We start from the raw sequence: 25,485 nt of genomic DNA on the forward strand, positions 1-25,485 counted from the left end.
TATCCTCAAACCTCAGGAAATCTATGATGCATGAAGCTGACTGTGAATCTTATCACTTTGCCACCAAGCTTGACAGGGAAAGAAGATGAAAATACCTTGCATATAAACTTACTCTTTCCTTGTCTTTTTTATAACTAAGAAAGTCTGCTTTCTGAAAATTCTCCTGTGTGAATTTCTAATATGCTATCTTTACCATAAACTTTTCAAGAATTAAAATCTGGCCCTTATTATTAAGGCAATTGGTTTGAATGATAGGAGCAAGGTGAGAATTTCTCTTTTCAGTTTGCTTTGCCATTGGCTGTCAAAAACATTTAAGTGAGCTTTGTAATTTTATATAAGGGAGTAACATTCTCAGAGACTCAGAAGTTAATAAGCATCTCTGATCTCTTTGTTTGCTTTCCATCTCATTTCAGAAATAAAAAGAAAAAAAATGGAAAAAGAGGTACTGCACACCTAAGTGTGAAATTATATAATATTTACTAATTAAACTCTGATCTAGTTAACAGCTATCTTAATCAACAGAATTGTCTAAATATTAGCAAGGTCATAGATGAAGTCACAGACTACTTTGTTTTTGTAACAGTGGGTTTTATTTCCTAAGTTAATGAGAAGTTTACATTTGACCCTGCCTATGACTTAGATTCCAATTTATGTATCTGACTACAATTGCCTTAGATAATATTCTATCACATTTCAATAGCTAATGTTTTTCTTCATCTGAAAATTTGAAGGTATGGAACAAACAGCTTCCTGCTGTTTCTCCCCTATACATTTATGGATTGGTCTGCTTCTGGAAATAATTTATCGATCTGTTTTTCTACTCCTAAACAATGGTTTTAACAACTCAAAGACATTTTTCTATTTTTGTTGCCAATGAGTGCAGGGCACTGCATACTTTGTTTCATGCTGTTAATATGTATTATTCAGAAACCATTGATCAAATTGACAAGGTTCTGTTAGCCCAGGAAGTGGCATTTATGTATAATCCATGTGTCACTTTTTAAAAATGCAAAATGGTGAACTTCAAAACAAGTAAAAGTCAGGTCCAGTCTCTTGATTGAGGCTTTAATTTCTGTCATCACGAAATGTTAAATGGTTCATTTTCTTATCAACTAACAGTTGTAAAGTATTGTAGTAGCACACTGATGTCTTCTTTCAAGCATTGCATTTATGTCCATAAGTCATCTGTGCAATAATAAGAAATATAAATTCTCTGCCACCAGTTCCTGTTAGTACTTGATCTTTGATCCCACTTCCTGATTCAGAGTTTCTAAAGTCCTTAGAATTTCCTGAGTGATAGGAGTGTCTGACACAGAGCTCCTAAGCTCCTTGGAATTTCACAGGTGACAGAAGCATCTTTTGTTCTAATGAGGCGATTCTCGGTGGGCTCCTGGATGGGGCTGGTCATCAGAAAGACCAAGCATGATTGGAAGCCTGAAACTTTCAACCTGACCCAGAGAGGGAAATGATTGGAAATGAAATTAATTGATTATATAAGTGAGAAAGTCTGCATAAAATCCCCAAAGTATGGGATTGGGGAAACTTCTGGTTTGGTGAACTCTGCTATGTGCCTGGAGGGTGGCGCACCCCAACTCCACAGGGACAGATGCTCCTGTGCTCAGGACCCTTCCAGACCTTCTCAGCTGGCTGTTCCTCTGTATCCTTTATCATGTTCTTTATTAGGTAATAAACCAGTAAATGTGTTTGCCTGAATTCTGTGAGCTGAACCAGAAGGAGTTTTGAGAATCTCTAGCTAAGTCACGCAAAAGTTGTGAGTAACCTGGGGACTCACCACTTATGACTGGCATCTGAGTAGGGGCGGGGGCAGTCTTGGGGCACTGAACCCTTAACCTAGGGGGTCTGTGCTGACTCCAAGAAGTTAGTGTCAGAATTGCTTGGTGTGGAAAACCCAAACATTTGGTGGCTAGATGCAAAGTATTAAAGAGAGCAGGCATATTCTGTGAGGAGAGGAGAAAGCGGTTTTATCCCAGGCTCCCTCTGTCTCCTTGGCCCTTGGCACTGACTCTCCCATAGCCCTCAGGGAGTCTGCGGTCAGCCTTCCAGACTTCAGGGCCTTTCTCAGCCAGCCAGTCACAGGGTAAGTCCTTTCAAAACTAGCCTGGATCCCAAGACTCCTAATAATCAAATCACCAAGCTTGGTAAATGCCAAGTATGGGGGTATCTGGGCCCAGGGTATCTGGGAGGGACAGGACACAGCTCTCCTTTTCCTCAGCTGCAGCCACAAAGGGAACAAGGATGGAAGGAGGGAGATTTTCCACTTGGGTGGCACTCTGCCAGTGTGGGTTAGCTGCTTGGTGAGCACTCCCTAGGGTTGGCCTGGCTCTAGGGAGAGAAAAAGAGCCTTTAGTTCAGCTCTGCTGGCCCTGGCCTGCTTCTACACCCTTGGTCAAGACACTAATGTGTCTTGCACTTAAAAAAAGTTTCCTTGGACCTCATCCTTCCCTGCTATTTTTTGAGGCCCAAGAGGATACTTATTTTTCTGTTCTATGTGTTTATACATTATGTCTAATTATAAAGAGGGGCTTCCTTCATAGCTCAGTTGGTAAAGAATCTTCCTGCAGTGCAGGAGACCTGGGTTCGATCCCTGAGTGGGGAAGGAACGGCAACCCACTCCAGTATTCTTGCCTGGAGAATCCCATGGACAGAGGAGCCTGGCAGGCTTAAGTCCATGGGGTCACAACAGTCAGACATGACTTAGTGACTAGACCCCCCACCAATAATAAAGTGGAAAAAATCAGGAAAAAGTAATTTACTAGCTTGGATCCCATTACTCCTAACAATTACCAATCAAATAATCAACCTTATGGAGACCTTAACTTGTGTCTCAGATGCATGAGTCATTCATTAACTCATTCCCCCAAAATAGTGACTGGGGATAATTGTTTAATCCATTCATTTAATGACTCTTATCTTTAGCTAAACCAACTCCCAAAACAAGATCTGCTCAAGCAACCCTCTGAGAATGCCTTCTTCATCTACTACATCTTTTCCCTTCTTTTCATTAAAAAGCTACATCCAAGATACATCTCTTGCCCTTTGGATAAGCATTCTTCTTCTGAAACTAGCAAAGTCCCTACTATTATGCTTCCCAAGTTCTTTTCCAATTATGTTGGTGTCTATAGTTAGGTTTCCTTACATTTAAAGATTTTTGAGTTTAGAGAGACTACTGGAACCAGAACAGTGCTCTGCACAGAGTAATTAACCAGTGTGATTGATTCTTTACCAGGAAGCAGAGATTTGTTATCATTAAGTTACCACTAAAAGATAAAACAGTTTTGCAGCTAAAGTAATCAACATTTTTGTAAAACATGTGTGCTCCAAAGCAAACCCTTAAAGGGAGCACAAGTAGAATTTCAATTTGATTATGTTTGCTTTGCTCATTCTTTTTTGTACAGTCTCCCAGCAAAAACTAGACAAACAACTTGCGTGACATGATAATGAATAGTTATTGGCTTTAGAACCCATCAACAAAAACAGATTGGATTTTCTAGTTCAATTCCGGGAACAAAATACATACCAATGCCATTATGACTAAAATAAGTGATTATCTGCTAGTGTGGGCTGAGCGAGAGCATACAAGAATTGAACTTAGGCATCTCTACTGTGTTTATGTGAGTTTGGAGGAGACTATAGAGAAAGCAAAGCACAGAATGAATACATTAATACAGTTTTCTCTATTTTGAGAACTATTAAGCCCAATATTAAATATAAATACAAATTTTTGGTATAAATTCTTAATTGAGGAAATAGAATTCTTTTCATGATTTACAAAATTTTAGGAGCTTTCTTGTTATATTTAGATGACTAAAGATGCACTTTAAAAATAGAATGAAGACTTTATCAGCCAAGAGAGTAGTTATGAGTAAAAGTATTCAGAAACACTGGTCTTTAAAAATATGCCTATTATGAATTACATATAGTTCTATATTTGAAAATATAAATATCCCAACCTAAATGATGAAACTACTCCATAATTGTGCATAGAATTATGCATAATTAAATCTTCAAAACATTGCAATTCGAGAAAAAGTATATAATAGATGTAAGCTCAGTTCAGTCACTCAGTCGTGTCTCTTTGTGACCCCATGAACTGCAGCATGCCAGGCTTCCCTGTCCATCACCAACCCCCGGATCTTGCTCAAACTCAACTTCATCGAGTTGGTGATGTCATCCATCCAACCATCTCATCATCTGTCATCCCCTTTTCATACAACCTTCAATTTTCCAACATCAGGATCTTTTCCAATGAGTCAGTTCTTTGCATTAGGTGGCCAAAGTATTGGAGTTTCAGCTTCAGCATTAGTCCTTCCAATGAATATTCAGGACTGATTTTCTTTAGGATTGTTTGAAATCTTTGCAGTCCAAGGGACTCTCAAGAGTCTTCTCCAACACCACAAGTTTGAAAGCATCTTCAGCCCTCAGCTTTCCTTATAGATCAACTCTCACATCCATACATGACTACTGGGAAAACAATAGCCTTGACTATTCTGGACCTTTGTTGGCAGAGTAATATCTCTGCTTTTTAATCTGCATGTTAGTCATAACTTTTCTTCTAAGGAGCAAGGGTCTTTTAATTTCATGGCTGTAGTCACCATCTGCAGTGATTTTGGAGCTTCCCCCAAAAAAGTCTCACTGTTCCCATTGTTTGCCCATCTATTTGCCATGAACTGATGGGACCAGATGCCATGATCTTAGTTTTCTGAATGCTGAGTTTTAAGCCAACCTTTTCTCTCTCCTCTTTCACGTTCAAATCGAGACTCTTCAGTTCTTTTTCACTTTTTGCCATAAGGGTGGTGTCATCTGCATATCTGAGGTTATTGATATTTCTCCCGGCAATCTTGATTCCAGCTTCTGCATTATCCAGCCCGGTATTTTGTATGATGTACTCTGCATAAAAATTAAATAAGCAGGGTGATAATACACAGCCTTGATGTACTCTTTTCCCAATTTGGAATCAGTCTGTTGTTCCATGTCCAGTTCTAACTGTTGCTTCTTGACCTGTATACAGATTTCTCAGGAGACAGGTCAGGTGGTCTGGTATTCCAATCTCTTTAAGGATTTTCCACAGTTTATTGTGATCCACACAGTCAAAGGCTTTGGGGGTAGTCAGTAAAGCAGAGGTAGATGTTTTTCTGTAACTCTCTTGCTTTTTCGATGATCCAGTGGATGTTGGCAATTTGATCTCTGGTTCCTCTGCCTTTTCTAAATCCAGCTTGAACATCTGGAAGTTCATGATTCACATACCTTTGGAAGCCTGGGTTGGAGAATTTTGAGCATTACTTCGCTAGTGTGTGAGATGAGTGCAATTGTGCGGTAGTTTGAGCATTCTTTGGCCTTGCCTTTCTTTGGGATTGGAATGAAAATTGACCTTTTTCAGTCCTGTGGCCACTGCTGAGTTTTCCAGCTTTGCTGGCATATTGAGTGCAGCACTTTCGCAGCATCATCCTTTAGGATTTCAAATAGCCGAATGAGAATTCCATCACCTCCACTCGCTTTGTTTGTAGTGATGCTTCCTAAGGACCACTTGACTTCACATTCCAGGATGTCTGGTTCTAGGTGAGTGATCACATCATCATGGTTATCTGGGTCATGAAGATCTTTTTTTGTACAGTTCTTCTGTGTATTCTTGCCACCTCTTCTTAGTATCTTCTGCTTCTGTTAGGTTCATACCATTTCTATCCTTCATTATGCCCATCTTTGCATGAAATATTCCCTTGGTATCTCTAATTGTCTTGAAGATATTGCTAGTCTTTCTCATTCTATTGTTTTCCTCTATTTCTTAGCACTGATCACGGAGAAAGGCTTTCTTATCTCTCTTTGCTATTCTTTGGAACTCTGCATTCAAATGAGTATATCTTTCTTTTTCTCCTTTGCCTTTAGCTTCTCTTCCTTTCTCAGCTATTTGTAAGGCCTCTTTGGATAATCATATTGGTTTTTGCATTTCTTTTTCTTGGGGGTGGTCTTGATCACTGCCTCCCATACATAGTCATGAACCTCCTTCACAGTTCTTCAGGCATGCTGTCTTTCAGATCTAATCCCCTGAATCTATTTCTCACTTCCACTGTATAATCATAAAGGATTTGATTTATGGCGTACCTGAATGGTCTATTGGTTTTCTTCAACTACTTTCTTCAACTTAAGTCTGAATTTTGCAATAAGGGGTTCATGATCTGAGCCGCAGTCAGCTCCAGGTCTTGTTTTTGCTCACTGTATAGAGTGCAAAGAATTTTTTAGCTGCAAAGAATATAATCAATCTGATCTTGGTATGAGCATCCAGTGATGTCCTTGTGTAGAATCTTCTCTAGTTTTGTTGGAAGAGGGTGTTTGCTATGACCAGTGAGTCCTCTTGGCAAAATTCTATTAGCCTTTGCCCTGCTTCATTTTATACTTCAAGGCCAAATTTGCCTGTTACCCCAGGTATCTCTTGACTTTCTACTTTTGCATTCCAAAGTCCCCTATGATGAAAAGGACATCTTTTGGGGGTGTTAATTTTAGAAGGTCTTGTAGGTCTTCATCAAACTGTTGATCTTCAGGTTCTTCAGCATTACTGGTTGAGACATAGACTTGTATTACTGTGATAATGAATAGTTTGCCTTGGAAATGAATAGAGATCATTCTGTCATTTTTGAGATTGCACCCAAGTACTGCATTTCATACTGTTTTGTTGACTCTGAGGGCTACTCCATTTCTTCTAAGGGATTCTTTCCCACAGTAGTAGATATAGTGGTCACTGAATTAAATTTCATCCATTTCAGTTCATTTTAGTTCACTGATTCCTAAAATGTTGATGTTAACTCTTGCCATTTCCTGTGTGACCGCTTCCAATTTACCTGTATTCATGGAACTAACATTCCAGGTTCCTATGGAATATCATTTTTTACAGCATCAGACTTTAGTTCCATCACCAGTCACATCCACAACTGGGTCCTGTTTTCACTTTGGCTCCATCTTTTCATTCATTCTGGAGTTATTTCTCCACTGTTCCCCATTAACATATTGGGCACCTACCTTCCTGGGAGTTCATCTTTCAGTGTCATATCTTTTTGCCTTTTCATACATGAACGGTATACAAGAATGCTGATGTGGTTTGCCATTCCCTTCTCCAGTGGACCATGTTTTGTCAGAACTCTCCACCATGACCCATCTGTCTTAGGTGGCCCTACACAACATGGCTCATAGTTTCATTGAATTAGACAAGGCTGTGATCAGTTTGACTAGTTTTCTGTGACTGTGGTTTTCATTCTGTCTGCCCTGTGTGGGATAAGGGTAAGAGGCTTATGGAAGGTTCCTGATGGGAGAGACTGACTATGGGGGAAACTGGGTCTTGAGATGTAAGAGATGAAAAGTCTTATTTCAAATATAGTTTGTCTTACTGTGAATAAATTGTTATTTTACATTACAGTGAAACTGAAAAGACATTTTTAGAAAAAAATTAACTCTATACAGATGGCCAAAAAGCACATGAAAAGATGCTCAACATTGCTAATTATTAGAGAAATGCAAATCAAAACTACAATGAGGTATCACTTCCCACCAGTCAAAATGGCCATCATCAAAAAAGTCTACAAACAATAAATGTTGAAGAGTGTGTGGAGAAAAGGGAACTCTCCCACACTGTTGGTGGGACTGTAAATTGGTACACCTACTATGAAGGACAGTGTGGAGGTTACTTAAAAAACTAAAAGTAGAGCCACCATATGACCCAGCAATCCCACTCCTGGGCGTATAATCCAGAGAAAAACATAATTCAAAAAGATCCACACACACCGATATTCACTGCAGCGTTATGTACAATAGCCAAGAAATGGAAGCAACCTAAATGTCCATCTACACCATGAATGGATAAAGAAGTGGTACATAAATATATACAATGGACTGGTATCCAGCCATATAAAAAGAATGAAATAATGCCATTTGCAGCAACATGAAGGGACCTAAAGATTCTCTAAGTGAAGTAAGTCAGACAAAGACAAATATCATATATTATTTATACATGGGAATCCAAAAAATGATATGAATGAACTTATTTACAAAATAGAAACAGATTCACAAACTTAGAAAACGAACTACGGTTACCAAAAGGGAAAGATAGAGGGAAAATAAATTAAGGAGGTTGTGGTTAATATATACACTGTATACAAAATAGAAAGACAACAAGGACCTATTGTATAACACAGAGAATTTTACTCAGCACTCTGTAAAATCTATATGGGAAAAGAATCTGAAAAAGTATCATTGTCAGTCACCAAGTCATGTCCAACACTGTGCAATCCCATGGATTACAACATGCCAGGCTGCTCTGTCCTTCACTGTCTTCTGGAGTTTGCTCCTTCATTGAGTTGGTGATGCTATCTAACCATCTCATCCTCTGTTACCCTCTGCTTCTTTTGTCTTCAATCTTTCCCAGCATAAGGATCTTTTCTAATAAATCAGCTCTTCCCATCAGGTGGTCAAAGTACTAGAACTTCAGCTTCAGCATCAGTCCTTCCAATGAATATTCAGGGTTGATTTCCTTTAGGATTCACTGGTTTGATCTCTTTGTAGTCCAAGGGACTCTCAAGAGTCTTCTCCAGCACCATAATTCGAAAGCATCAATTCTTTAGCACTTAGCCTTCTTTATGGTACAACTCTCACATCCATACGTGACTACAGAAAAAAACATAGCTTTGATGATACAGACCTTCATCAACAAAGTGATGTCTCTGCTTTTGAATACACTGTCTAGGTTTGTCATAGCTTTCCTCCCAAGGAACAAGCATCTTTCAATTTCATGGCTGCAGTTACCATTTGCAATGATTTTGGAGCCCAAGAAAATAGGATCTGTCCCTGCTTCCACTTTTTCCCCTTCTATTTGCCATGGAATGAAAAAGAATAGATATATGTGTATACCTAACTGAATCAGTTTGCTGTAACCTGAAACTAACACAACTTTGTAAATCAACTATACTCCAATCTAAAATAAAAGTTTAAAAAAGTAATCAAGTCAAAATAAACTCCGACTGCCTCTAAAGTTAATGTATACCAGGTTCATTTATGTCATTAAGGTAAAAATAATGCAAGATGCTAATAAATAGGAAAACACCAGCTTCCATGCTATTTAATTAATATATACTGCATAATCTACAGCATTACTGTGGTTTGGTTCTTTAGGCCTCAAAACGAAGCCAAGATGTCTCTTCCCTAATATTACAGGATTTGAGCACAGAGTCTTTGAACACAGTCTTATGTAAGTAAGTAGCCACAGAATGCCCCTGTTAGTCTGGGGAGCACCACATATGTCTGTGTAGTTTCTTCACTTTAATCAGCTTTGAGGTCCTGGGATATTATCAGAAAGCAGTGTCTCCAAACCACAGTGCAGTGAATTCTGTTTGAAGGGTTCTGTAGTCCATGTGAAGCAGATACTGGTAACATTGCCTACATCATCTGGAAATTAAGTCTATGTGATTCTTCAGACTTCAATACCTGAAATATTGACCAATCATGGAGTTGACCATTTAGTTAAGGAGGGACAAGAAAAACCAGGTAAAATTTCTCAACTACAAGACACCTGTCTAAGGACTTTACATATTTCATCTCATTTAATCCTCATAGCAGCACTACTGAGCAAGTGTTTAAGATGAAAAAGTTGAGCAGTTAAAGTCAAGGAATTTTTTTAAAGTGAGCTAAGACTATATCTGTGTGCCTGATTTTCATGTGTTTTGTCTATTTGCCTTGAATCCAGACTTCATGGAGAATTAAATGTAGCAGAAATTACTACAACATTGTGAATCAACTATGGTCCAATAAAATTTTTAAAAAAATTAAAAAACACTAAAATAAACACATAAATAAGTGTAATGAGCATTGGCAAGGATGAAATGCTTCTTGAGGTGACACTTGGAGCCTTAAAAGTGAATTTCTCTGTACATTGGGTCCTTTGATTTCTTGTGGGTAAATAGTTCTTTGACAGTGAGAAGGAAAATACTGAGTACTTATAGATCTTTGTTTTATACCTTGGTCACCAGAAATATATTTAACTGTAAAGAGAGATCAACCTCCACCAGCAAACATGCCTATCAACTCCAAAATAAATTACCGAACCCCACAGAGATCAAGGATTTGTGTGACAAGTAAGACAGCTTTGCTAACAGTAATTCCTAGCTGATGGGTTAATCTCTAGCTCAGACAGACTCAGAGGCCTTGTAGATTGAAAGGAAACAATAAATAATCTTTCCTGATGTTGGCAAAGGCTTTTCATTCCCTAGATTTACACACTTAAGGGAAAGCAAGCCTTTGTTCTTATGCTGGTGAATAAAAGCAAAGTTAAAATTTACGTATGTCATTTGAAGTGCAAGCCTGTTTCTGAGATATATGAATAGGGGTAATTGCTAAGTGGCTCAGTGCTTAAGAATCCACCTGCCAAGAAGGATACCCAATTTCAATCTCTGGGTTGGGAAGATCCCCTAGAGGAGGGCATGGCAACTCACTCAAGTATTCTTGCCTGGAGACTCCCTATAGACAGAGGAGCTTGGAAGGCTACAGTCCATGGGTTTGCAAAGGGTTGGACAAGACTGAAGCAACCTTGCATGCACACACAGACTTGGGCAGTTGGAAATAAGAGAGAAAGACAGAGAAAGGAGTTGCAGAAACCTAAGAATTGTAGGTTGTCACAAATGTAAGGTCCATTGGAGTTCAGGACATAGACTGATTTTACCATCAGAAAGCTTATAGAAAAGAGCTTTGGCCTCTTGAAATCTGTAAAAAGGGATGTTCTGAAAGAAGGCACTCGGGTAGAGCAACCACACCTACTCATTCCTCCCGCTCCAACCCACAGCCCAGGCCCCCAGCACATTATGTTTGGAGCCCAAGTAATGCAGCATTCGTCCTACCCACCCCTGTGAGTCTTCCTGCAACTTCATCTTTAATGGCTTCAGTGCCACCGAAAAAAAAGCCTTGGGCGGAAGTTCATTCTGGGATTGGACAGCTCTGACTCCTAGTCATGCTGAGAAATCTTCCTGTAATAACCACTTACTTATCCTAATGACAGCCTAAGGAGTCTTCCACATACCATGCAGACTGCAAGCATTTGAAGACATACTTTTCTAGCTGCTTTGTATTTTATTCATATGAAGGTGACATCTGGCACCAAAAAAGAAAAATCTATACAGGCAGATTCCTAAATGAGTAAGTGCACAGTACCTAAAATCCAAGCAGTCTGTTCCTGACAAAAAATTCAAAACCAACATCTGGCTGTAAAAGTTGGAATGTTTATATGAAACATTGATCCTTGAAGTACACCCCTGTAAGACTTTAGTTCATTTGACACTGTTGTTAAGACTCAAGTTCACTTGACACGGTTTGGTTGACAGTATGTTTACACTTCTTGTAAACCTTTGGATTCCTCCTACATAGATCAGGCAGTCTGATTTTTGTGACAAAAATAATGCTTTGTCTTTCTAATCCTTTTCTTCCCCATACTAAACCTTTTCAGCTAAGGTTCTCTTACTCTTTGTTTCAGCCACTTTACAATCCTAATAGGTCATCTGAAAGTATTTCTTTAGTTCACTGGTCATAAAATATAATTCAGGTTACTTAAAATCAAGGGGAAAAGTAGATTCAGTTCAGTTCAGTACAGTCACTCAGTCGTGTCCGACTCTTTGCGACCCCATGAATCATAGCATGCCAGGCCTCCCTGTCCATCACCAACTCCCAGAGTTCACTCAAATTCATGTCCATCGAGTTAGTGATGCCATCCAGCCATCTCATCCTCTGTTGTCCCCTTCTCCTCCTGCCGCCAATCCCTCCCAGCATCAGAGTCCTTTCCAATGACTCAGCTCTTCTCATGAGGTGGCCAAAGTATTGGAGTTTCAGCTTTAGCATCATTCCTTCCAAAGAACACCCAGGGCTGATCTCCTTCAGGATGAACTGGTTGGATCTCCTTGCAGTCCAAGTGACGCTCAAGAATCTTCTTCAACACCACAGTTCGAAAGCATCCATTCCTTGGTGATCAGCTTTCTTCACAGTCCAACTCTCACATCCATACATGACCACTGGAAAAACCATAGTCTTGACTAGACAGACCTTTGTTGGCAAAGTAATATCTCTACTTTTCAATATACTATCAAGGTTGGTCATAACTTTCCTTCCAAGGAGTAAGCATCTTTTAATTGCATGGCTGCAGTCACCATCTGCAGTGATTTTGGAGCCCAAAAAAATAAAGTCTGACACTGTTTCCATTGTTTCCCACCTATTTCCCAGGAAGTGATGGGACCAGATGCCGTGATCTTCATTTTCTGAATGTTGAGCCTTAAGCCAACTTTTTCACTCTCCTCTTTCACTTTCATCAAGAGGCTTTTTAGTTCCTTTTCACTTTCTGCCATAAGAGTGGTGTCATCTGCATATCTGAGGTTATTGATACTTCTCCTGGCAATCTTGATTCCAGCTTGTGCTTCTTCCAGCCCAGCATTTCTCATGATGTACTCTGCATAGAAGTTAAATAAGCAGGGTGACAATACACAGCCTTTATGTACTCCTTTCCCTATCTGGAACCAGTCTGTTGTTCCATGTCCAGTTCTAACTGTTGCTTTCTGACCTGCATACAGGTTTCTCAAAAGGCAGGTCAGGTGGTTTGGTATTCCCATCTCTTTCAGAATTTTCCATAGTTTATTGTGATCCACACAGTCAAAGGCTTTGGCATAGTCAATAAAGCAGAAATAGATGTTTTTCTGGAACTCTCTTGCTTTTTCGATGATCGAGTGGATATTAGCAAGTTGATCTCTGATTCCTCTGCCTTTTGTAAAACCAGCTGGAACATCTGGAAGTTCATGGTTCATGTACTGCTGAAGCCTGGCTTAGAGAATTTTGAGCATTACTTTACCAGAGTGTGAGATGAGTGCAATTGTGTGGTAGTTTGAGCATTCTTTGGCATTGTCTTTCTTTGGGATAGGAATGAAAACTGACCTTTTCCAGTCCTGTGGCCACTGCTGAGTTTTCCAAATTTGCTGACATATTGAGTGAAGCACTTTCACAACACCATCTTTCAGGATTTGAAATAGCTCCACTGGAATTCCATCCCCTCCACTAGCTTTGTTCGTAGTGATGCTTTCTAAGGCCCACTTGACTTCACATTCCAGGATGTCTGGCTCTAGGTAAGTGATCACACCATGGTGATTATCTGCGTCATGAAGCTCTTTTTTGTACAGTTCTTCTGTGTATTCTTGTCACCTCTTCTTAATGTCTTCTGCTTTTGTTAGGTCCATACCATTTCTGTCCTTTATCGAGCCCATCTTTGCATGAAATGTTTCCTTGGTATCTCTAATTTTCTTGAAGAGATCTCTAGTCTTTCCCATTCTGTTGTTTTCCTCTATTTCTTTGCATTGATCACTGAGGAAGGCTTTCTTATCTCTCCTTGCTATTCTTTGGAACTCTGCATTCAGATGCTTATATCTTTCCTTTTCTCCTCTGTTTTTCACTTCTCTTCTTTTCACAGCTATTTGTAAGGCCTCCTCAGGCAGCCATTTTGTTTTTTTGCATTTTTTTTCCATGGGGATGGTCTTGATCCCTGTCTCCTATACAATGTCACAAACTTCAGTCCATAGTTCATCAGGCACTCTATCAGATCTAGACCCTTAAATCTATTTCTCACTTCCACGGTGTATAATCATAAGGGATTTGATTTAGGTCATACCTGAAAGGTCTAGTGGTTTCCCCCACTTTCTTCCATTTAAGTCTGAATTTGGCAATAAGGAGTTCATGATCTGACCCACAGTCGGCTCCCAGTTTTGTTTTTGCTGACTGTATGGAGCTTCTCCATCTTTGGCTGCAAAGAATATAATCAATCTGATTTCAGTGTTGAGCATCTGGTGATGTCCATGTGTAGAGTCTTCTCTTGTATTGTTGGAAGAGAGTGTTTGTTATGATCAGTGCATTCTCTTGGCGAAACTATTAGCCTTTGCCCTGCTTCATTCTGTACTCCAAGGCCAAATTTGCCTGTTACTCTTGGTGTTTCTTGACTTCCTATGTTTGCATTCCAGTCCCCTATAATGAAAAGGACATCTTTTTTGGGTGTTGGTTCCAAAAAGTCTTGTAGGTCTTCATAGAACCATTCAACTTCAGCTTCTTCAGCTTTACTGGTTGGGGCATAGGCTTGGATTACTGTGATATTGAATGGTTTGCCTTGGAAACGAACAGAGATCATTCTCTCATTTTTGAGATTGCATCCAAGTACTGCATTTCGGACTCTTTTGTTGACCACGATGGCTACTCCATTTCTTCTAAGGGATTCCTGCCCACAGTAGATTAAATAGGGCCTTAAATTCTCATAGGTTAACAGTTTTAACCAGAAGTATGGTTCTGAGTTTCTTGGGAAGCTTTGTAAAAAATACATATACCTAGATAACATTCTTGTGGAGTCTGGTCACAAAATGGCCTGTGTATTTAGAAAAAACTGCCCAGGTAATTCTGATACACAGTGCTGCTCAAGAATCATTGTCTGATGTCGACTTTACCCTTTGTGGTCTAGTTTATCATTCTTCTTAGCTAAAGAAAATTTGGGAGGTTTCACTTTGGATCAGTCACTCATAGAACATTATAAGTTTGGCCCCACTATCTGAGAGTAATACAATTTCTAAGGATGATGATATGGTAAGACCAAACTATGAAGAGCACTCACATTTCAACTTGGCACAGGAACAGAGCTCATGGCAAGAATCGACTGTAAGGAGTGGTTAGGGTTGATGTAAGACCCTGGAGTATGAAAGTAGGCAATGGAGACACAGAGGCAGATGGAACCACAGTGAATCCACTCTGCTCTGGCCCTAGCTCAGGATGCCTACCATGCCAGCTGCATCCTCCACGGTATCCACATCCTCACCCCAAAGTCTGAGGGAGCAGAGAATTTTAACCAAGAACCCCCATTTTCCCCTCAGGTTCTTCAGATTCTGTTTTTAATGCTTTGAATACAAAAGAGCTGATCCCATCCTCTCTCCACTAAGTGATCCATAGATTTTTAAGTCTTGGCATAGTGCAGATCTTTGAAATACAAAGGACAGTTTATGATTACGCATAATCCAACTTAATTCTGCCTAAATGCCACATCTGTACTGTCAAGCCTGATATTATATAGTGTATATTACACTGATATTATTTCTCTATTTAAAAGAGTTTGGTGATGAAAAAGGAAAAGAGTAAATAGTTTTGTTAAAAAAAAAAAAACAGTTCTGGAAGATAAGAAAGGCATAGGCAATATCTGAAGCCAGAGAGCAGGAGGAAAACAGAGAGACCATCTACTGGATTGTTACTTACATTGATTCTTCTCTCCTCTTCGGTTTAGTTCAGTTCAGTCGCTCAGTCATGTCCGACTCTTCGTGACCCCATGAACTGCAGCATGCCAGGCTTCACTATCCATCACCAACTCCCAGAGCTTGCTCAAATTCATGTCCATCGAGTCGGTAATACCAACAAACCATCTCATCCTCTGTCGTCCCCTTGCCCTCCCGCCTTCAATTTTTCCCAGCATCAGGGTCTTTTCCAGTGAGTCAGTTCTTCTCATCAGTTGGCCTAAGTATTGGAGTTTCAGCTTCAGCATTAGTCCTTCTAATGAATATTCAGGACTGATTTCTTTAAGATTGACTGGTTTGATCTCTTTGCAGTCCAAGGGACTCTCAAGAGTCTTCTCCAACACCATAGTTCAAAAGCATCAGTTTTTCGGCACTCAGCTTTCTTTAGAGTCCAACTCTCACATCCATACATGACTAATGGAAAAATCATAGCTTTGACTAGATGACCTTTGTTGGCAGAGTAATGTCTCTGCTTTTTAATATGCTGTCTAGATTGGTCATAGCTTTTCTTCCAAGGAGCAAGCGTCTCTTAATTTCATGGCTGCAGTCATTTTGGAACCCAAGAAAATAGTCTCTCACTGTTTCCATTGTTTCCCCATCTATTTGCCCTGAAGTGATGGGACCAGATGTCATGATCTTAGTTTTCTGAATGTTGAGTTTTGAGCCAACTTTACTTTCCTCTTTTACTTTCATCAAGAAGTTCTTTAGTTCTTCTTCACTTTTTGCCATAAGGAGATGTCATCTGCATATCTGAGGTTATTGATATTTCTCCCGGCAATCTTGATTCCAGCTCATACTTTATCCAGCCCGGCATTTTGCATGAAGTATTCTGCATGTAAGTCAAATAAGCAGGGTGGCAATATATAGCCTTGATGTACTCCTTTCCCTATTTAGAACCAGTCTGTTGTTCCATGTCCAGTTCTAACTATTGCTTCTTGACCTGCATACAGGATTATCAGGAGGCAGGTAAGGTGGTCTGGAATTTCCATCTATTGAAGTATTCTCCACAGTTTGTTGTGATCCACACAGTCAAAGGCTTTGGCATAGTCAATGAAGTACACGTAAATGTTTTTCTGGAACTCTCGTTTATTTTTTTGATGTTCCAATGGATGTTGGATCTCTCCTCTTAGACTGAAAGATTTCTGAGGACTAGGATCCACACCTCATTTTACACCCTGCACATTTTATTTTTGAATTTATTTATTTTTATTTGGAAGAGAATTGCTTCATATTGTTGTGTTGGTTTCTGTCATGCATCAACCTGAATCAGTCATAGGTAGACATGTGTTCCCTTCCTCTTGAACCTCCTTTCCACTTCCCACCCCATCCCATCCTTCTGGGTTGTCACAGAGCACCAGGTTGAGCTCCCTGCATCATACAGCAAGTTCCCACTGGCTATTTTACATATTACTCTGCACATTTTAAGTGCTAAATAAATATTTTCAGATGGTTGATGGTCTCATATTAAATGGTGATCTCTTTAGGGACCCATGGTTCAACAGGATGAGAACTTTAGGGATAAAAGCAATGAAAGTGCTGCGAGGATAGGAAAGCATGGTGAAAGAGTGTGTGAAGAAACTCAGTGACTAGAACCTGGCATCAGAGGCACTGAGATGGGTAAGACAGAGGCAAAGACTACAGAATAGCTGCATTCTCCACAGAGAACACATCGCACATGGGGACCATAGTGCAAGGAAGAGTGCGGGTAAAGTTCCTATTCTGTTCAGCCTCTTACTTAGGCTGAGAATTTGATGAATTTGTCCTGCTACTTTAGCAATGTGCTATGGCCAGCTGGAAAAGGGGGAGAGATAAGGATTCCCTTGAATCAGAGAGGTTGTGTTGTAACGTTTTCACTCAAATGCAATGAACCTCCATTGCAAACACCTCTGTCTGGCATGGCATCATGTGGGAGATGACGGTACAGTCACAGGATGACATGAAGGGTGGTGAACAAAGGTAGAGAATAAAACTTTGGAGGAGAACTCAAAGGCAGTAGTGGCTGTAGATTACCCATAGATGTTGGGTAGAAGTGATCCAGAGGCTTCAGTACCTCTCTGCTCTACTGAACACCCGGTGGTTGAGGAAAACCACCACAGCTTATTATAAATTTCTGGAACCCGCCTGATTTAAAAATCTTTAAGCTAAGCTCAGCACAACTTGAAAGGGCTCAAGGCATTGGGCTAGTTTTCTGGTCTTTTGCTGGCTGCCTGCTGGCATTCTCAGATCATACACATTGTCTGCTAATGCACACTCTGGGAAATTATTATCATTCAATGGTTTTTATGAGTTCTATCTTTCAGGTACAAATTTCTTAATATTTTTTAATCCCAAATAGCATTAGATATATAGGAGTAAATTTCCTACCCTTTAATACTTCAGTTTATTAAACTGGCCTGCACATTTTTTAAATGTCCAAAAATAATCAGGGTGTAAGTCTTGGGTATATGAATATTTCAAGAATATATAGTATTTCAAGCCGATTAACTCACTCATCGTAAGTGCATCTGCTTTGCTCCTCAAGATGCAATGTGTTTTTCCTCTCTGGAGACTCTGCTTTATCCTTTCAAAGATGCTGAAGTCTTCTTTGTTTCAATACCCTTTGTTCTCATGAAAAGAAGCTACTCACTCATTGACTCAGGAGACCCTTTATTCACAATAGCTGGAGTTAAACCTAGACACAGGGGGTACTTAGTTGACAGTAGCCTGAATTTAAATTAAAAAAATAAATTAATCAAATCAAGTCAAGTTCGTGCTCCCAGATTTCAAAAGATTCATGTGACTATCTTTTTATATCATCCTTGTCTTAAAGACATACAATTAAGGAGGACTGAGTGCATCTTAAAAGAGAGGTTCCTAACCCTTCATGATTGTAGACTGTGCTTTGAAGTCAAGCTTCCTGCACGTGAAAGGGCTTCTCTAGCCCCTAGTCCTTCATCAATTAAGACTGTCCTGCCAGAAGGACACAGCAGCTGCCCAAATCCCACCTGTGTTTGGGGCTTTGTCCCAATCCCTCCACTGGACCTGACTGGGAGAAGTATGGCCTTCTTCTCTACGGCCCTTGCTCTCTAAATAATCAGACATGACTAGGAGACTGAATAACAATGGAGGGCTTATCTGTCATTGTTCCCTTATTCCTGAGACCTACTTAAAGATAGGCAGGCTAATTATTATCCCAATTACATTATCTTGAAAAGGGTAAGAAGAGTTTATAACTCTTGGAATTAGAACATTCTTATAACCATTTTGGGTTTTTTTCTGATTGTTTTGTCCCCAAGTTGCATCCAACTGTTTGCAACACCATGGACTTATGGAGTTTCCATATTCACCTGTCCATGGGATTTCCCAGGTAAGAATACTGGAGTGGGTTGCCATTGCCGTCGCTTGCATTGCAGACAGATTCTTTACTGCTGTGCCACTGGGGAAGCCCCTTGCTAGTAATTTATTTTAAAACAATACTTTTTGGAAGAAAAGAAATTCATGATTCCCACTTTTAAAATAACAATATTACTTAGGAAACTTTTATATTGTTCTGATAGAGATATTCATGTACAAGCATTGGCCAAGTACAAAAGGGTAGAGGGGAATTTCAGGCAGAAAAAACAACAGATGCAGAGGTAAACAGGAGTTCAACAGCTTGCCATTAATAGGAAGCTAAAAGAAGTTTGTAATGAATGATGGAGTATCATAAGACTCTTGAGAAAGAAGGACAGAGGGGTAAGGTAAAGGCCAGATGATTTTTTTTAAATATGTTTTTTATGTTTATGAGTTTAAATTTTAACTAAAATTTGTAAGAACTACTGAAAAATTTTATTCAATGGATGACATGGTTGAACTTGGAATTTTAGAATGGATAATCGAGCAGCAGCAAAAAGAGTTGCTTGGAGAGCATCACATTGGAGACAGAGACACAAGTGTGACCTTGGGGAAGTTAATTCATTCCTCTGAGCCTCAGTTTCCACATCTGCAGAGTGGAGAGGAAGAGAACCTATTTCATTTGTGGCATAAATAAAATGACACACGTGAAGTATAATGTGTCTGAGATTTGGGAAGCAATCAATATGACTGTTATGATAAAGCTACCTCAACAGAGTCAGGGTGGAGGGTTGTGGAGTTGGAGGGAGATAGCAGGAAGGAAAGAAAAGGATTTATTTGTCTATTCATTTAAGAAACATTTCTTGAGTGTCTGTTCTGTGTTAGACATAGTGTGAAACAATGGAGTACACTCATTATCTGATAGATGAATCAGTAATAAGTGTCAGCCAGATCTTGTATCCTAGCTAAAAGCTACTAAGCTACCAACTACAAAGGAGCACTTGTATTAAAAATAGTATATCATTCACATTTTGAAAGTTCTTTTCTTTCTATTATATAGTTAGAATTGAAGAAGATACTCTAAAAATCATCACCTCATTAATAAATTCTTTAATCCCATATTCTTTGTCAATCTCTTTTAACGGTGATTTCCTTTTAATATCTATTCACATTGTTTCTCTCTTTTGAATGTCAAAGATGAGCGCTTGCACAATGCATGGGGACTTTGACAGGCATAACATCAATTATTTCTTACACTGATTTGGTAGCTAAACAATAAAAGTGAAATGTACCCTTTAGATGAAAATTTGTCCTGAATTTTCTGTGGACAGTTCAATATTACATCCTTATTTTTTTCTATGAAAAGAGTAAACAGACATTTTTATGCCATAGACTATAGAGATCTTGGTCCTATAAAACTTTTGCTCTAAACAACTAAAACCCAGAATTGAATAAAAGCATTTTACAGTGTTGTATATCATTGTATTATTAAAACATATCTGAAGAAAGCCAAGATTGCATCTGTATGAGATGAAACTAAATAAACCTACAAAGTTACTGTATATTAATACATAAACCTACCCTAAGGATATTTATAAATCCACAAAGTAGTAACACAGATATGTTACCTTCATTGACTTTTTTATGTTAGTTTTAAACAAGGCAGTTAAATCTGTTTTGACACTTGAATATTCCAAGAAAGTTTTACTCTTTTTTTCATTCAAAGATTTTTTTCATTTCATTAGATTTGAAGAATAAGTCTAGCCATCCCAAAGATCACCTAATTAATTTCCTTTAGTTATTTGAAGTGCAGTCATTGCTCCAAAAACAATCTATAAAGCCTCACAGCTTTCATTCTTCAAGTAATTTTCCTCTTGTTACCTCTTTTACTAATAACAGAATTCCTTCTAGAGTTCGTCACTTCTTCCCCAGAGCTATCACTATCTCATTTGCCAAAAACTCATAATGTTGAATGGAATAATTTGGTAAAGGAAAACCTCATGACATCAAAGCAGAAGTCAATCCATCATCTCCTTAGACCAAGGATAGATCTGATCTTGAGTGATAACTCATGATCCAGGACAATAAGCAATTTCAAATAATTACATTTAAAGGGTAGTGCTACCTACTGGACATTTTCCAGAGAAGTAACAACTACTACTTGTACATATGAACTAACAATAAATGTTTATACATTTTTTGAGTGACTTTACCTAGATCTTACACAAATAAAAAATTTAGAAAAAATAAATCCCTGTCTGGGTAAAGTGTGCAACCACTTTGAATCATCAAAAAGAAGGTGGAAAAGGTAAGGAGCATTTGAGGATATAATCCTATGTGATAAAACACCATGGCTTTAATTTATCCCTTTCCATTTAAGTCCCTCTTCATAACTTTAAAAAGGATTAATTTTATTTTTGTTCAAAAAGACATTTCCAAACATTTTTAATTTTCAGAAATATCTTAATCATCCTTAGTGTTTCCTACAAAGAATTAATTTAAAAATTCAGTCTGTATAAAACTTCCATTATATTTATGGCTTACCGTTACTAAATATAGAGATACCAACTCTTTATAAACTCTTCATAATACATGGTAGAAGTTGTTAAAAGCAGTTTCTAAATGTGTCCCAATTTAAATTTGGTCTAGTTTCAATTTTCATTTTTGGCAGTTTTTAACAAAGTTTCATACTAAGCAAGAAGTAAGATTTTTACAAATATATGAATTGCTTAGGAACATTTCTTTTCAGCTTCATTGTCTAGGAACAGATTTGCATGCAAATATGCTTAGCTAAACTTGAACTATAGAATGGAGAGAATATAAATTGGGAAGGAAAAAAAGTATGCAAGATGACTCCAGATATGCAAAAGTAATCTTATTTAGTCAGAAATACTTGCATTGTAGCATCAGTTGTAGCACAAACTAATTCCTTCCTTTTTTAAAAATGAGAAGGAACAGATATTTTGGTAGATAAAATAGCACGCATACTAAAGGCGACCTAAATTTATGCAGCAACCTAAATTTATTCCTTAGCATTCTATCTTGAAGACACAGAGCTTTATTTTAATAACTCTAAAACAGTGGTGTTTGGGAAGAGTGGTCTGAGGGAAAGTAACAAAAGTAAACAATATATGTGTCTGTATACACATATGGTTACACATATAATATTTTTATATATTTTAATATTATAAAAGTATATGTCAATATACACATATACATGCATATATATATATATTTCATAGTCAGGGTAGGGCAGATTGAAATGTGGTGGGTGGAGAGGTAAAATGGTGGGAGCAGTAGTGAATGTGGACAATTCTTGTGATTTATTAATAGGTGTGAAGGGAAGGAAGCAGAAAATGAGACATCTCAAAATTTGTTTTCTTTTCAGATGAAAGAAGTTTCAGATGTTGATGATTAGAAACACCTTTATTGTTTTAGCCTGTATACCTGATATTCATGTAGATTTTAGAATAATCCTAGAATTGAATCTTAAATGTAAATTGAAATCTTGCCCAACATGAGCATCCTTTCTATAAAGGCCACTTTAGAAGATCATGCAGACTCTGCTTGGACACTTCCCGTGATAGGGAACTCATAGCTTCGTAAAGGCTCTGGTTGCATTGCTGCACACCTCAGCCACTTCAAAAGCATCTTGTTAAAATGGCACCACTGACACCATGGACATGAACCTGAGCAAACTCCAGGAGATGGTGAGGGACAGGGAAGTCCGTGGGGTGGCAAAGAGTTGAACATGACTTGGAAACTGAACAAGTCCAATGACACAAACATGCTCTGCTCTGATATGGAGAAGGCTTAGCCTTTTGGCACCATGTGTAAATATAATATTGTGTGTCTTTAGTTTTTCCAGTCTGTCAACACTTCCCATCATCCAGATTTTTCTCCTGTGGGTGAATTCTAGTTTATAAATTTCCACTTAAAAGAGTAGCGCAGCCAATTAAATCATTAAAAGCAACTTTTCAACGGCCCTTGTCGATGTTGAATACAGCAAGACTGTTACCGTCTATGATCTGAGTTTCTGTTAACACAGCAATACTCTTTGCCCTTTGTCCTGTCAAGCATGACACTGCCTTCACTGATTCTCCTGCAAAGGAACATTCAGATGATCTTCTTGAGAGAGCCGATTGTCATCTGTACAATGACCTAGTTATCATCTTTTCCAAAATGCCACAGCCAAGCTGGCTTTTAATAGCATTCTCATCATGACACTAAGTGGTCAGCTAGGCCATCCAAATCTTGCTTCCAAAGGGCTAAAGCCTAATCTTGTCCTTTTCATTGGTACCCTGTACTGTCACTTAACCTGTCATTAAAATCCAGTGCACAGGCATTAAATATTTTTTCAATGTGCCTCTCAATAAATACTTTATGACCTTTTGTAAAAATATAGCTTAGAATTTAAATGTTAATGCCTTTTGAGTTGAGCACCATTTTTCCAGGAAAGCATCATGATGCTTAATGGGAAGTGCTATAGTAAATTCCGTGGAAGCTTGCATGTTTCCCTAGAAGCCCATATCTCAGATCATTTTCGTTCCTGTATTCATTCAGCAAATATGCAATGAGTGCCTCCATGCACTGGGGAGGCATGTGCTGGGCCCTAAGGAGAGAGCAAGCAACGAAACCCACAAGATTTCTGCCCCCAGAGTGTACACTCCATGGAAAGATGGACAGTATTACCCAAGTTAACCCACAAACAGTGCTGTTTTACAGACTACGATGGATGCTGAGCAAAGCACTGTGGAAAGTGAAACTGGAGCAGGGTGATGCCTAAATTTAGTTTGAAAAGTCCGAAAAGTGACATTAGGCTCACCTATAAGGATGAATATGTGTTTGGTTTGGCTTTCTTTCCCTTGTTTGGTTATTTCCAGAGAAAGTGGGGAAAAGCATCTCAGGCAGAAAGAACGTAAAATATTCTATGTGAAGTTCTAGTAACTATTTTTTGTTGTTTTTCTTTGTTTTCTGTCCAGTTTTACTGAGATATAATTAACATATAGCACTGATGTACAGAATAATGATCTGAATTCTATACCAAGAATTGATTACCACTATAAGTTTAGTGAATGTCTGTTATCTCATGTAGATACAATATTTAAAAATTAGATTTTTTTTTCTTTTGATGAGAACACCTGGGATTTATTCCTTTAACTTTCATATATAACAGACAACAATGTTAATTATGTTTGTCATATTGTACATCTCTAGTACTTATTTACCTTGTAATTTGAAGTTTGTACTTTTTGACCACCTTCATCCTATTCCCTCCCAACACTCCTCACTCTGGTAATCACAAATCTGATCTCTTTTCCTATGAGTTTGTTTAAAGTTCCTGGAACTGTTTTAAGCCCTGATTTTTCCCTGTGTATAAAGACATATGAGACATCATGGTTTGATCTGTGCAAATGTAAGACATAGCTATAAATAAGTGAGTAAATTTTGCAGGTGTTAAAAAATGGATTCTTTGGCATGCACATAAACACAGCCTCCTCAGTCATATGTATAAAAGGAAGAAATTTTCTGAAGATGCCAGCTCATTCAAGGATTATAAAAACCCTATATCAATGTTTTTTCATTTGCTAGAAACTGGCACAATATTTTTTTCATTCAAGATAACTTCTTCAAAGAGAATGAAAAGCTCTGAGTCAAGGGTCCGCTCCAGGTTAGAGTGCATGTGTGCATGCTAAGTCGCTTCAGTCGTGTCTGACTCCACAACACTGTGGACTGTAGCCCCCCAGGCTCTTCTGTCCATGGGGGCTTCTCCAGGCAAGAATACTGGAGTGGGCTGCCATGCCCTCCTCCAGGAGATCTTCCCAACCCAGGGATCGAACGCATGTCTCTTATGCCTCCTGCAATGGCAGGTGGGTTCTTTAGATTAAAAAAAAAAACAAAAACAGCGTTATTGAGGTATACTAGATAAATAAAACTGTAAAATATTTGAAGCATACATTGCGGTGGTTTGATATACGACTACGTTGTGAAAGAAGTCCCTTTATCTAGTTAATTAACAGATCCATCACCTTGCATTTTTATAAACACACACACACACAAACACACAGATGAGAACATTTAAGTTGTACTCTTTTTGAAATTCTGATTATACTACACAGTTGTCAACTATATTCACCAAGTTTTACATCAGATCCTCAGACATTATCATCAAAAAGACACGAGATAAGTGTTGGTGAGGATGTGGAGAAAGGGGAATATTTTTTGTGTGTGGGAATGTAAATTCCCACTGTGAAAGACAATATGGAGGTTCCTCAAAAAATTAGAAATATGGGAATTCCCTGGCAGTCCAGTGGTTAGAACTCGGCAATTTTACTCTGCAATTTACTGTGTGAACCTGAGTTCAATCCCTGGCCAGAGAACTAAGATCCCATAAACCATATCATGTAGCCAAAAAAAAAAGAAAGAAAGAAAGAAATAAGTTAGAAATAGAACTACCATAAGATCTAGGAATCCCATTTCTGGGTATATAGCCAAAAAAATTTGAAAGCAGAATATCAGAGAGATATATGTGCTTTCCTGCTCATTGCACCATTATTCCTAATTGTCAAGATATGGAAACAACATAAACATCCATGAGTGGGTGAATGGATAAAGATGTGGTATATGCTTACACCGTCATATTTGCCCATGAGAAAGAAAGACACCTTGTCATTTGTGACAACATAGATGGACCTCCAGTCCTTTGGCCACCTCATGCGAAGAGCTGACTCACTGGAAAAAACCCTGATGCTGGGAAAGATTGAGGGCAGGAGGAGAAGGGGACGACGGAGGATGAGATGGTTGGGTGGCATCACCAACTCAATGGACATGGGTT

This window comes from Capricornis sumatraensis, chromosome 13, assembly GCF_032405125.1.
Source record: "Capricornis sumatraensis isolate serow.1 chromosome 13, serow.2, whole genome shotgun sequence".
Classification (NCBI taxonomy): Eukaryota; Metazoa; Chordata; class Mammalia; order Artiodactyla; family Bovidae; genus Capricornis; species Capricornis sumatraensis.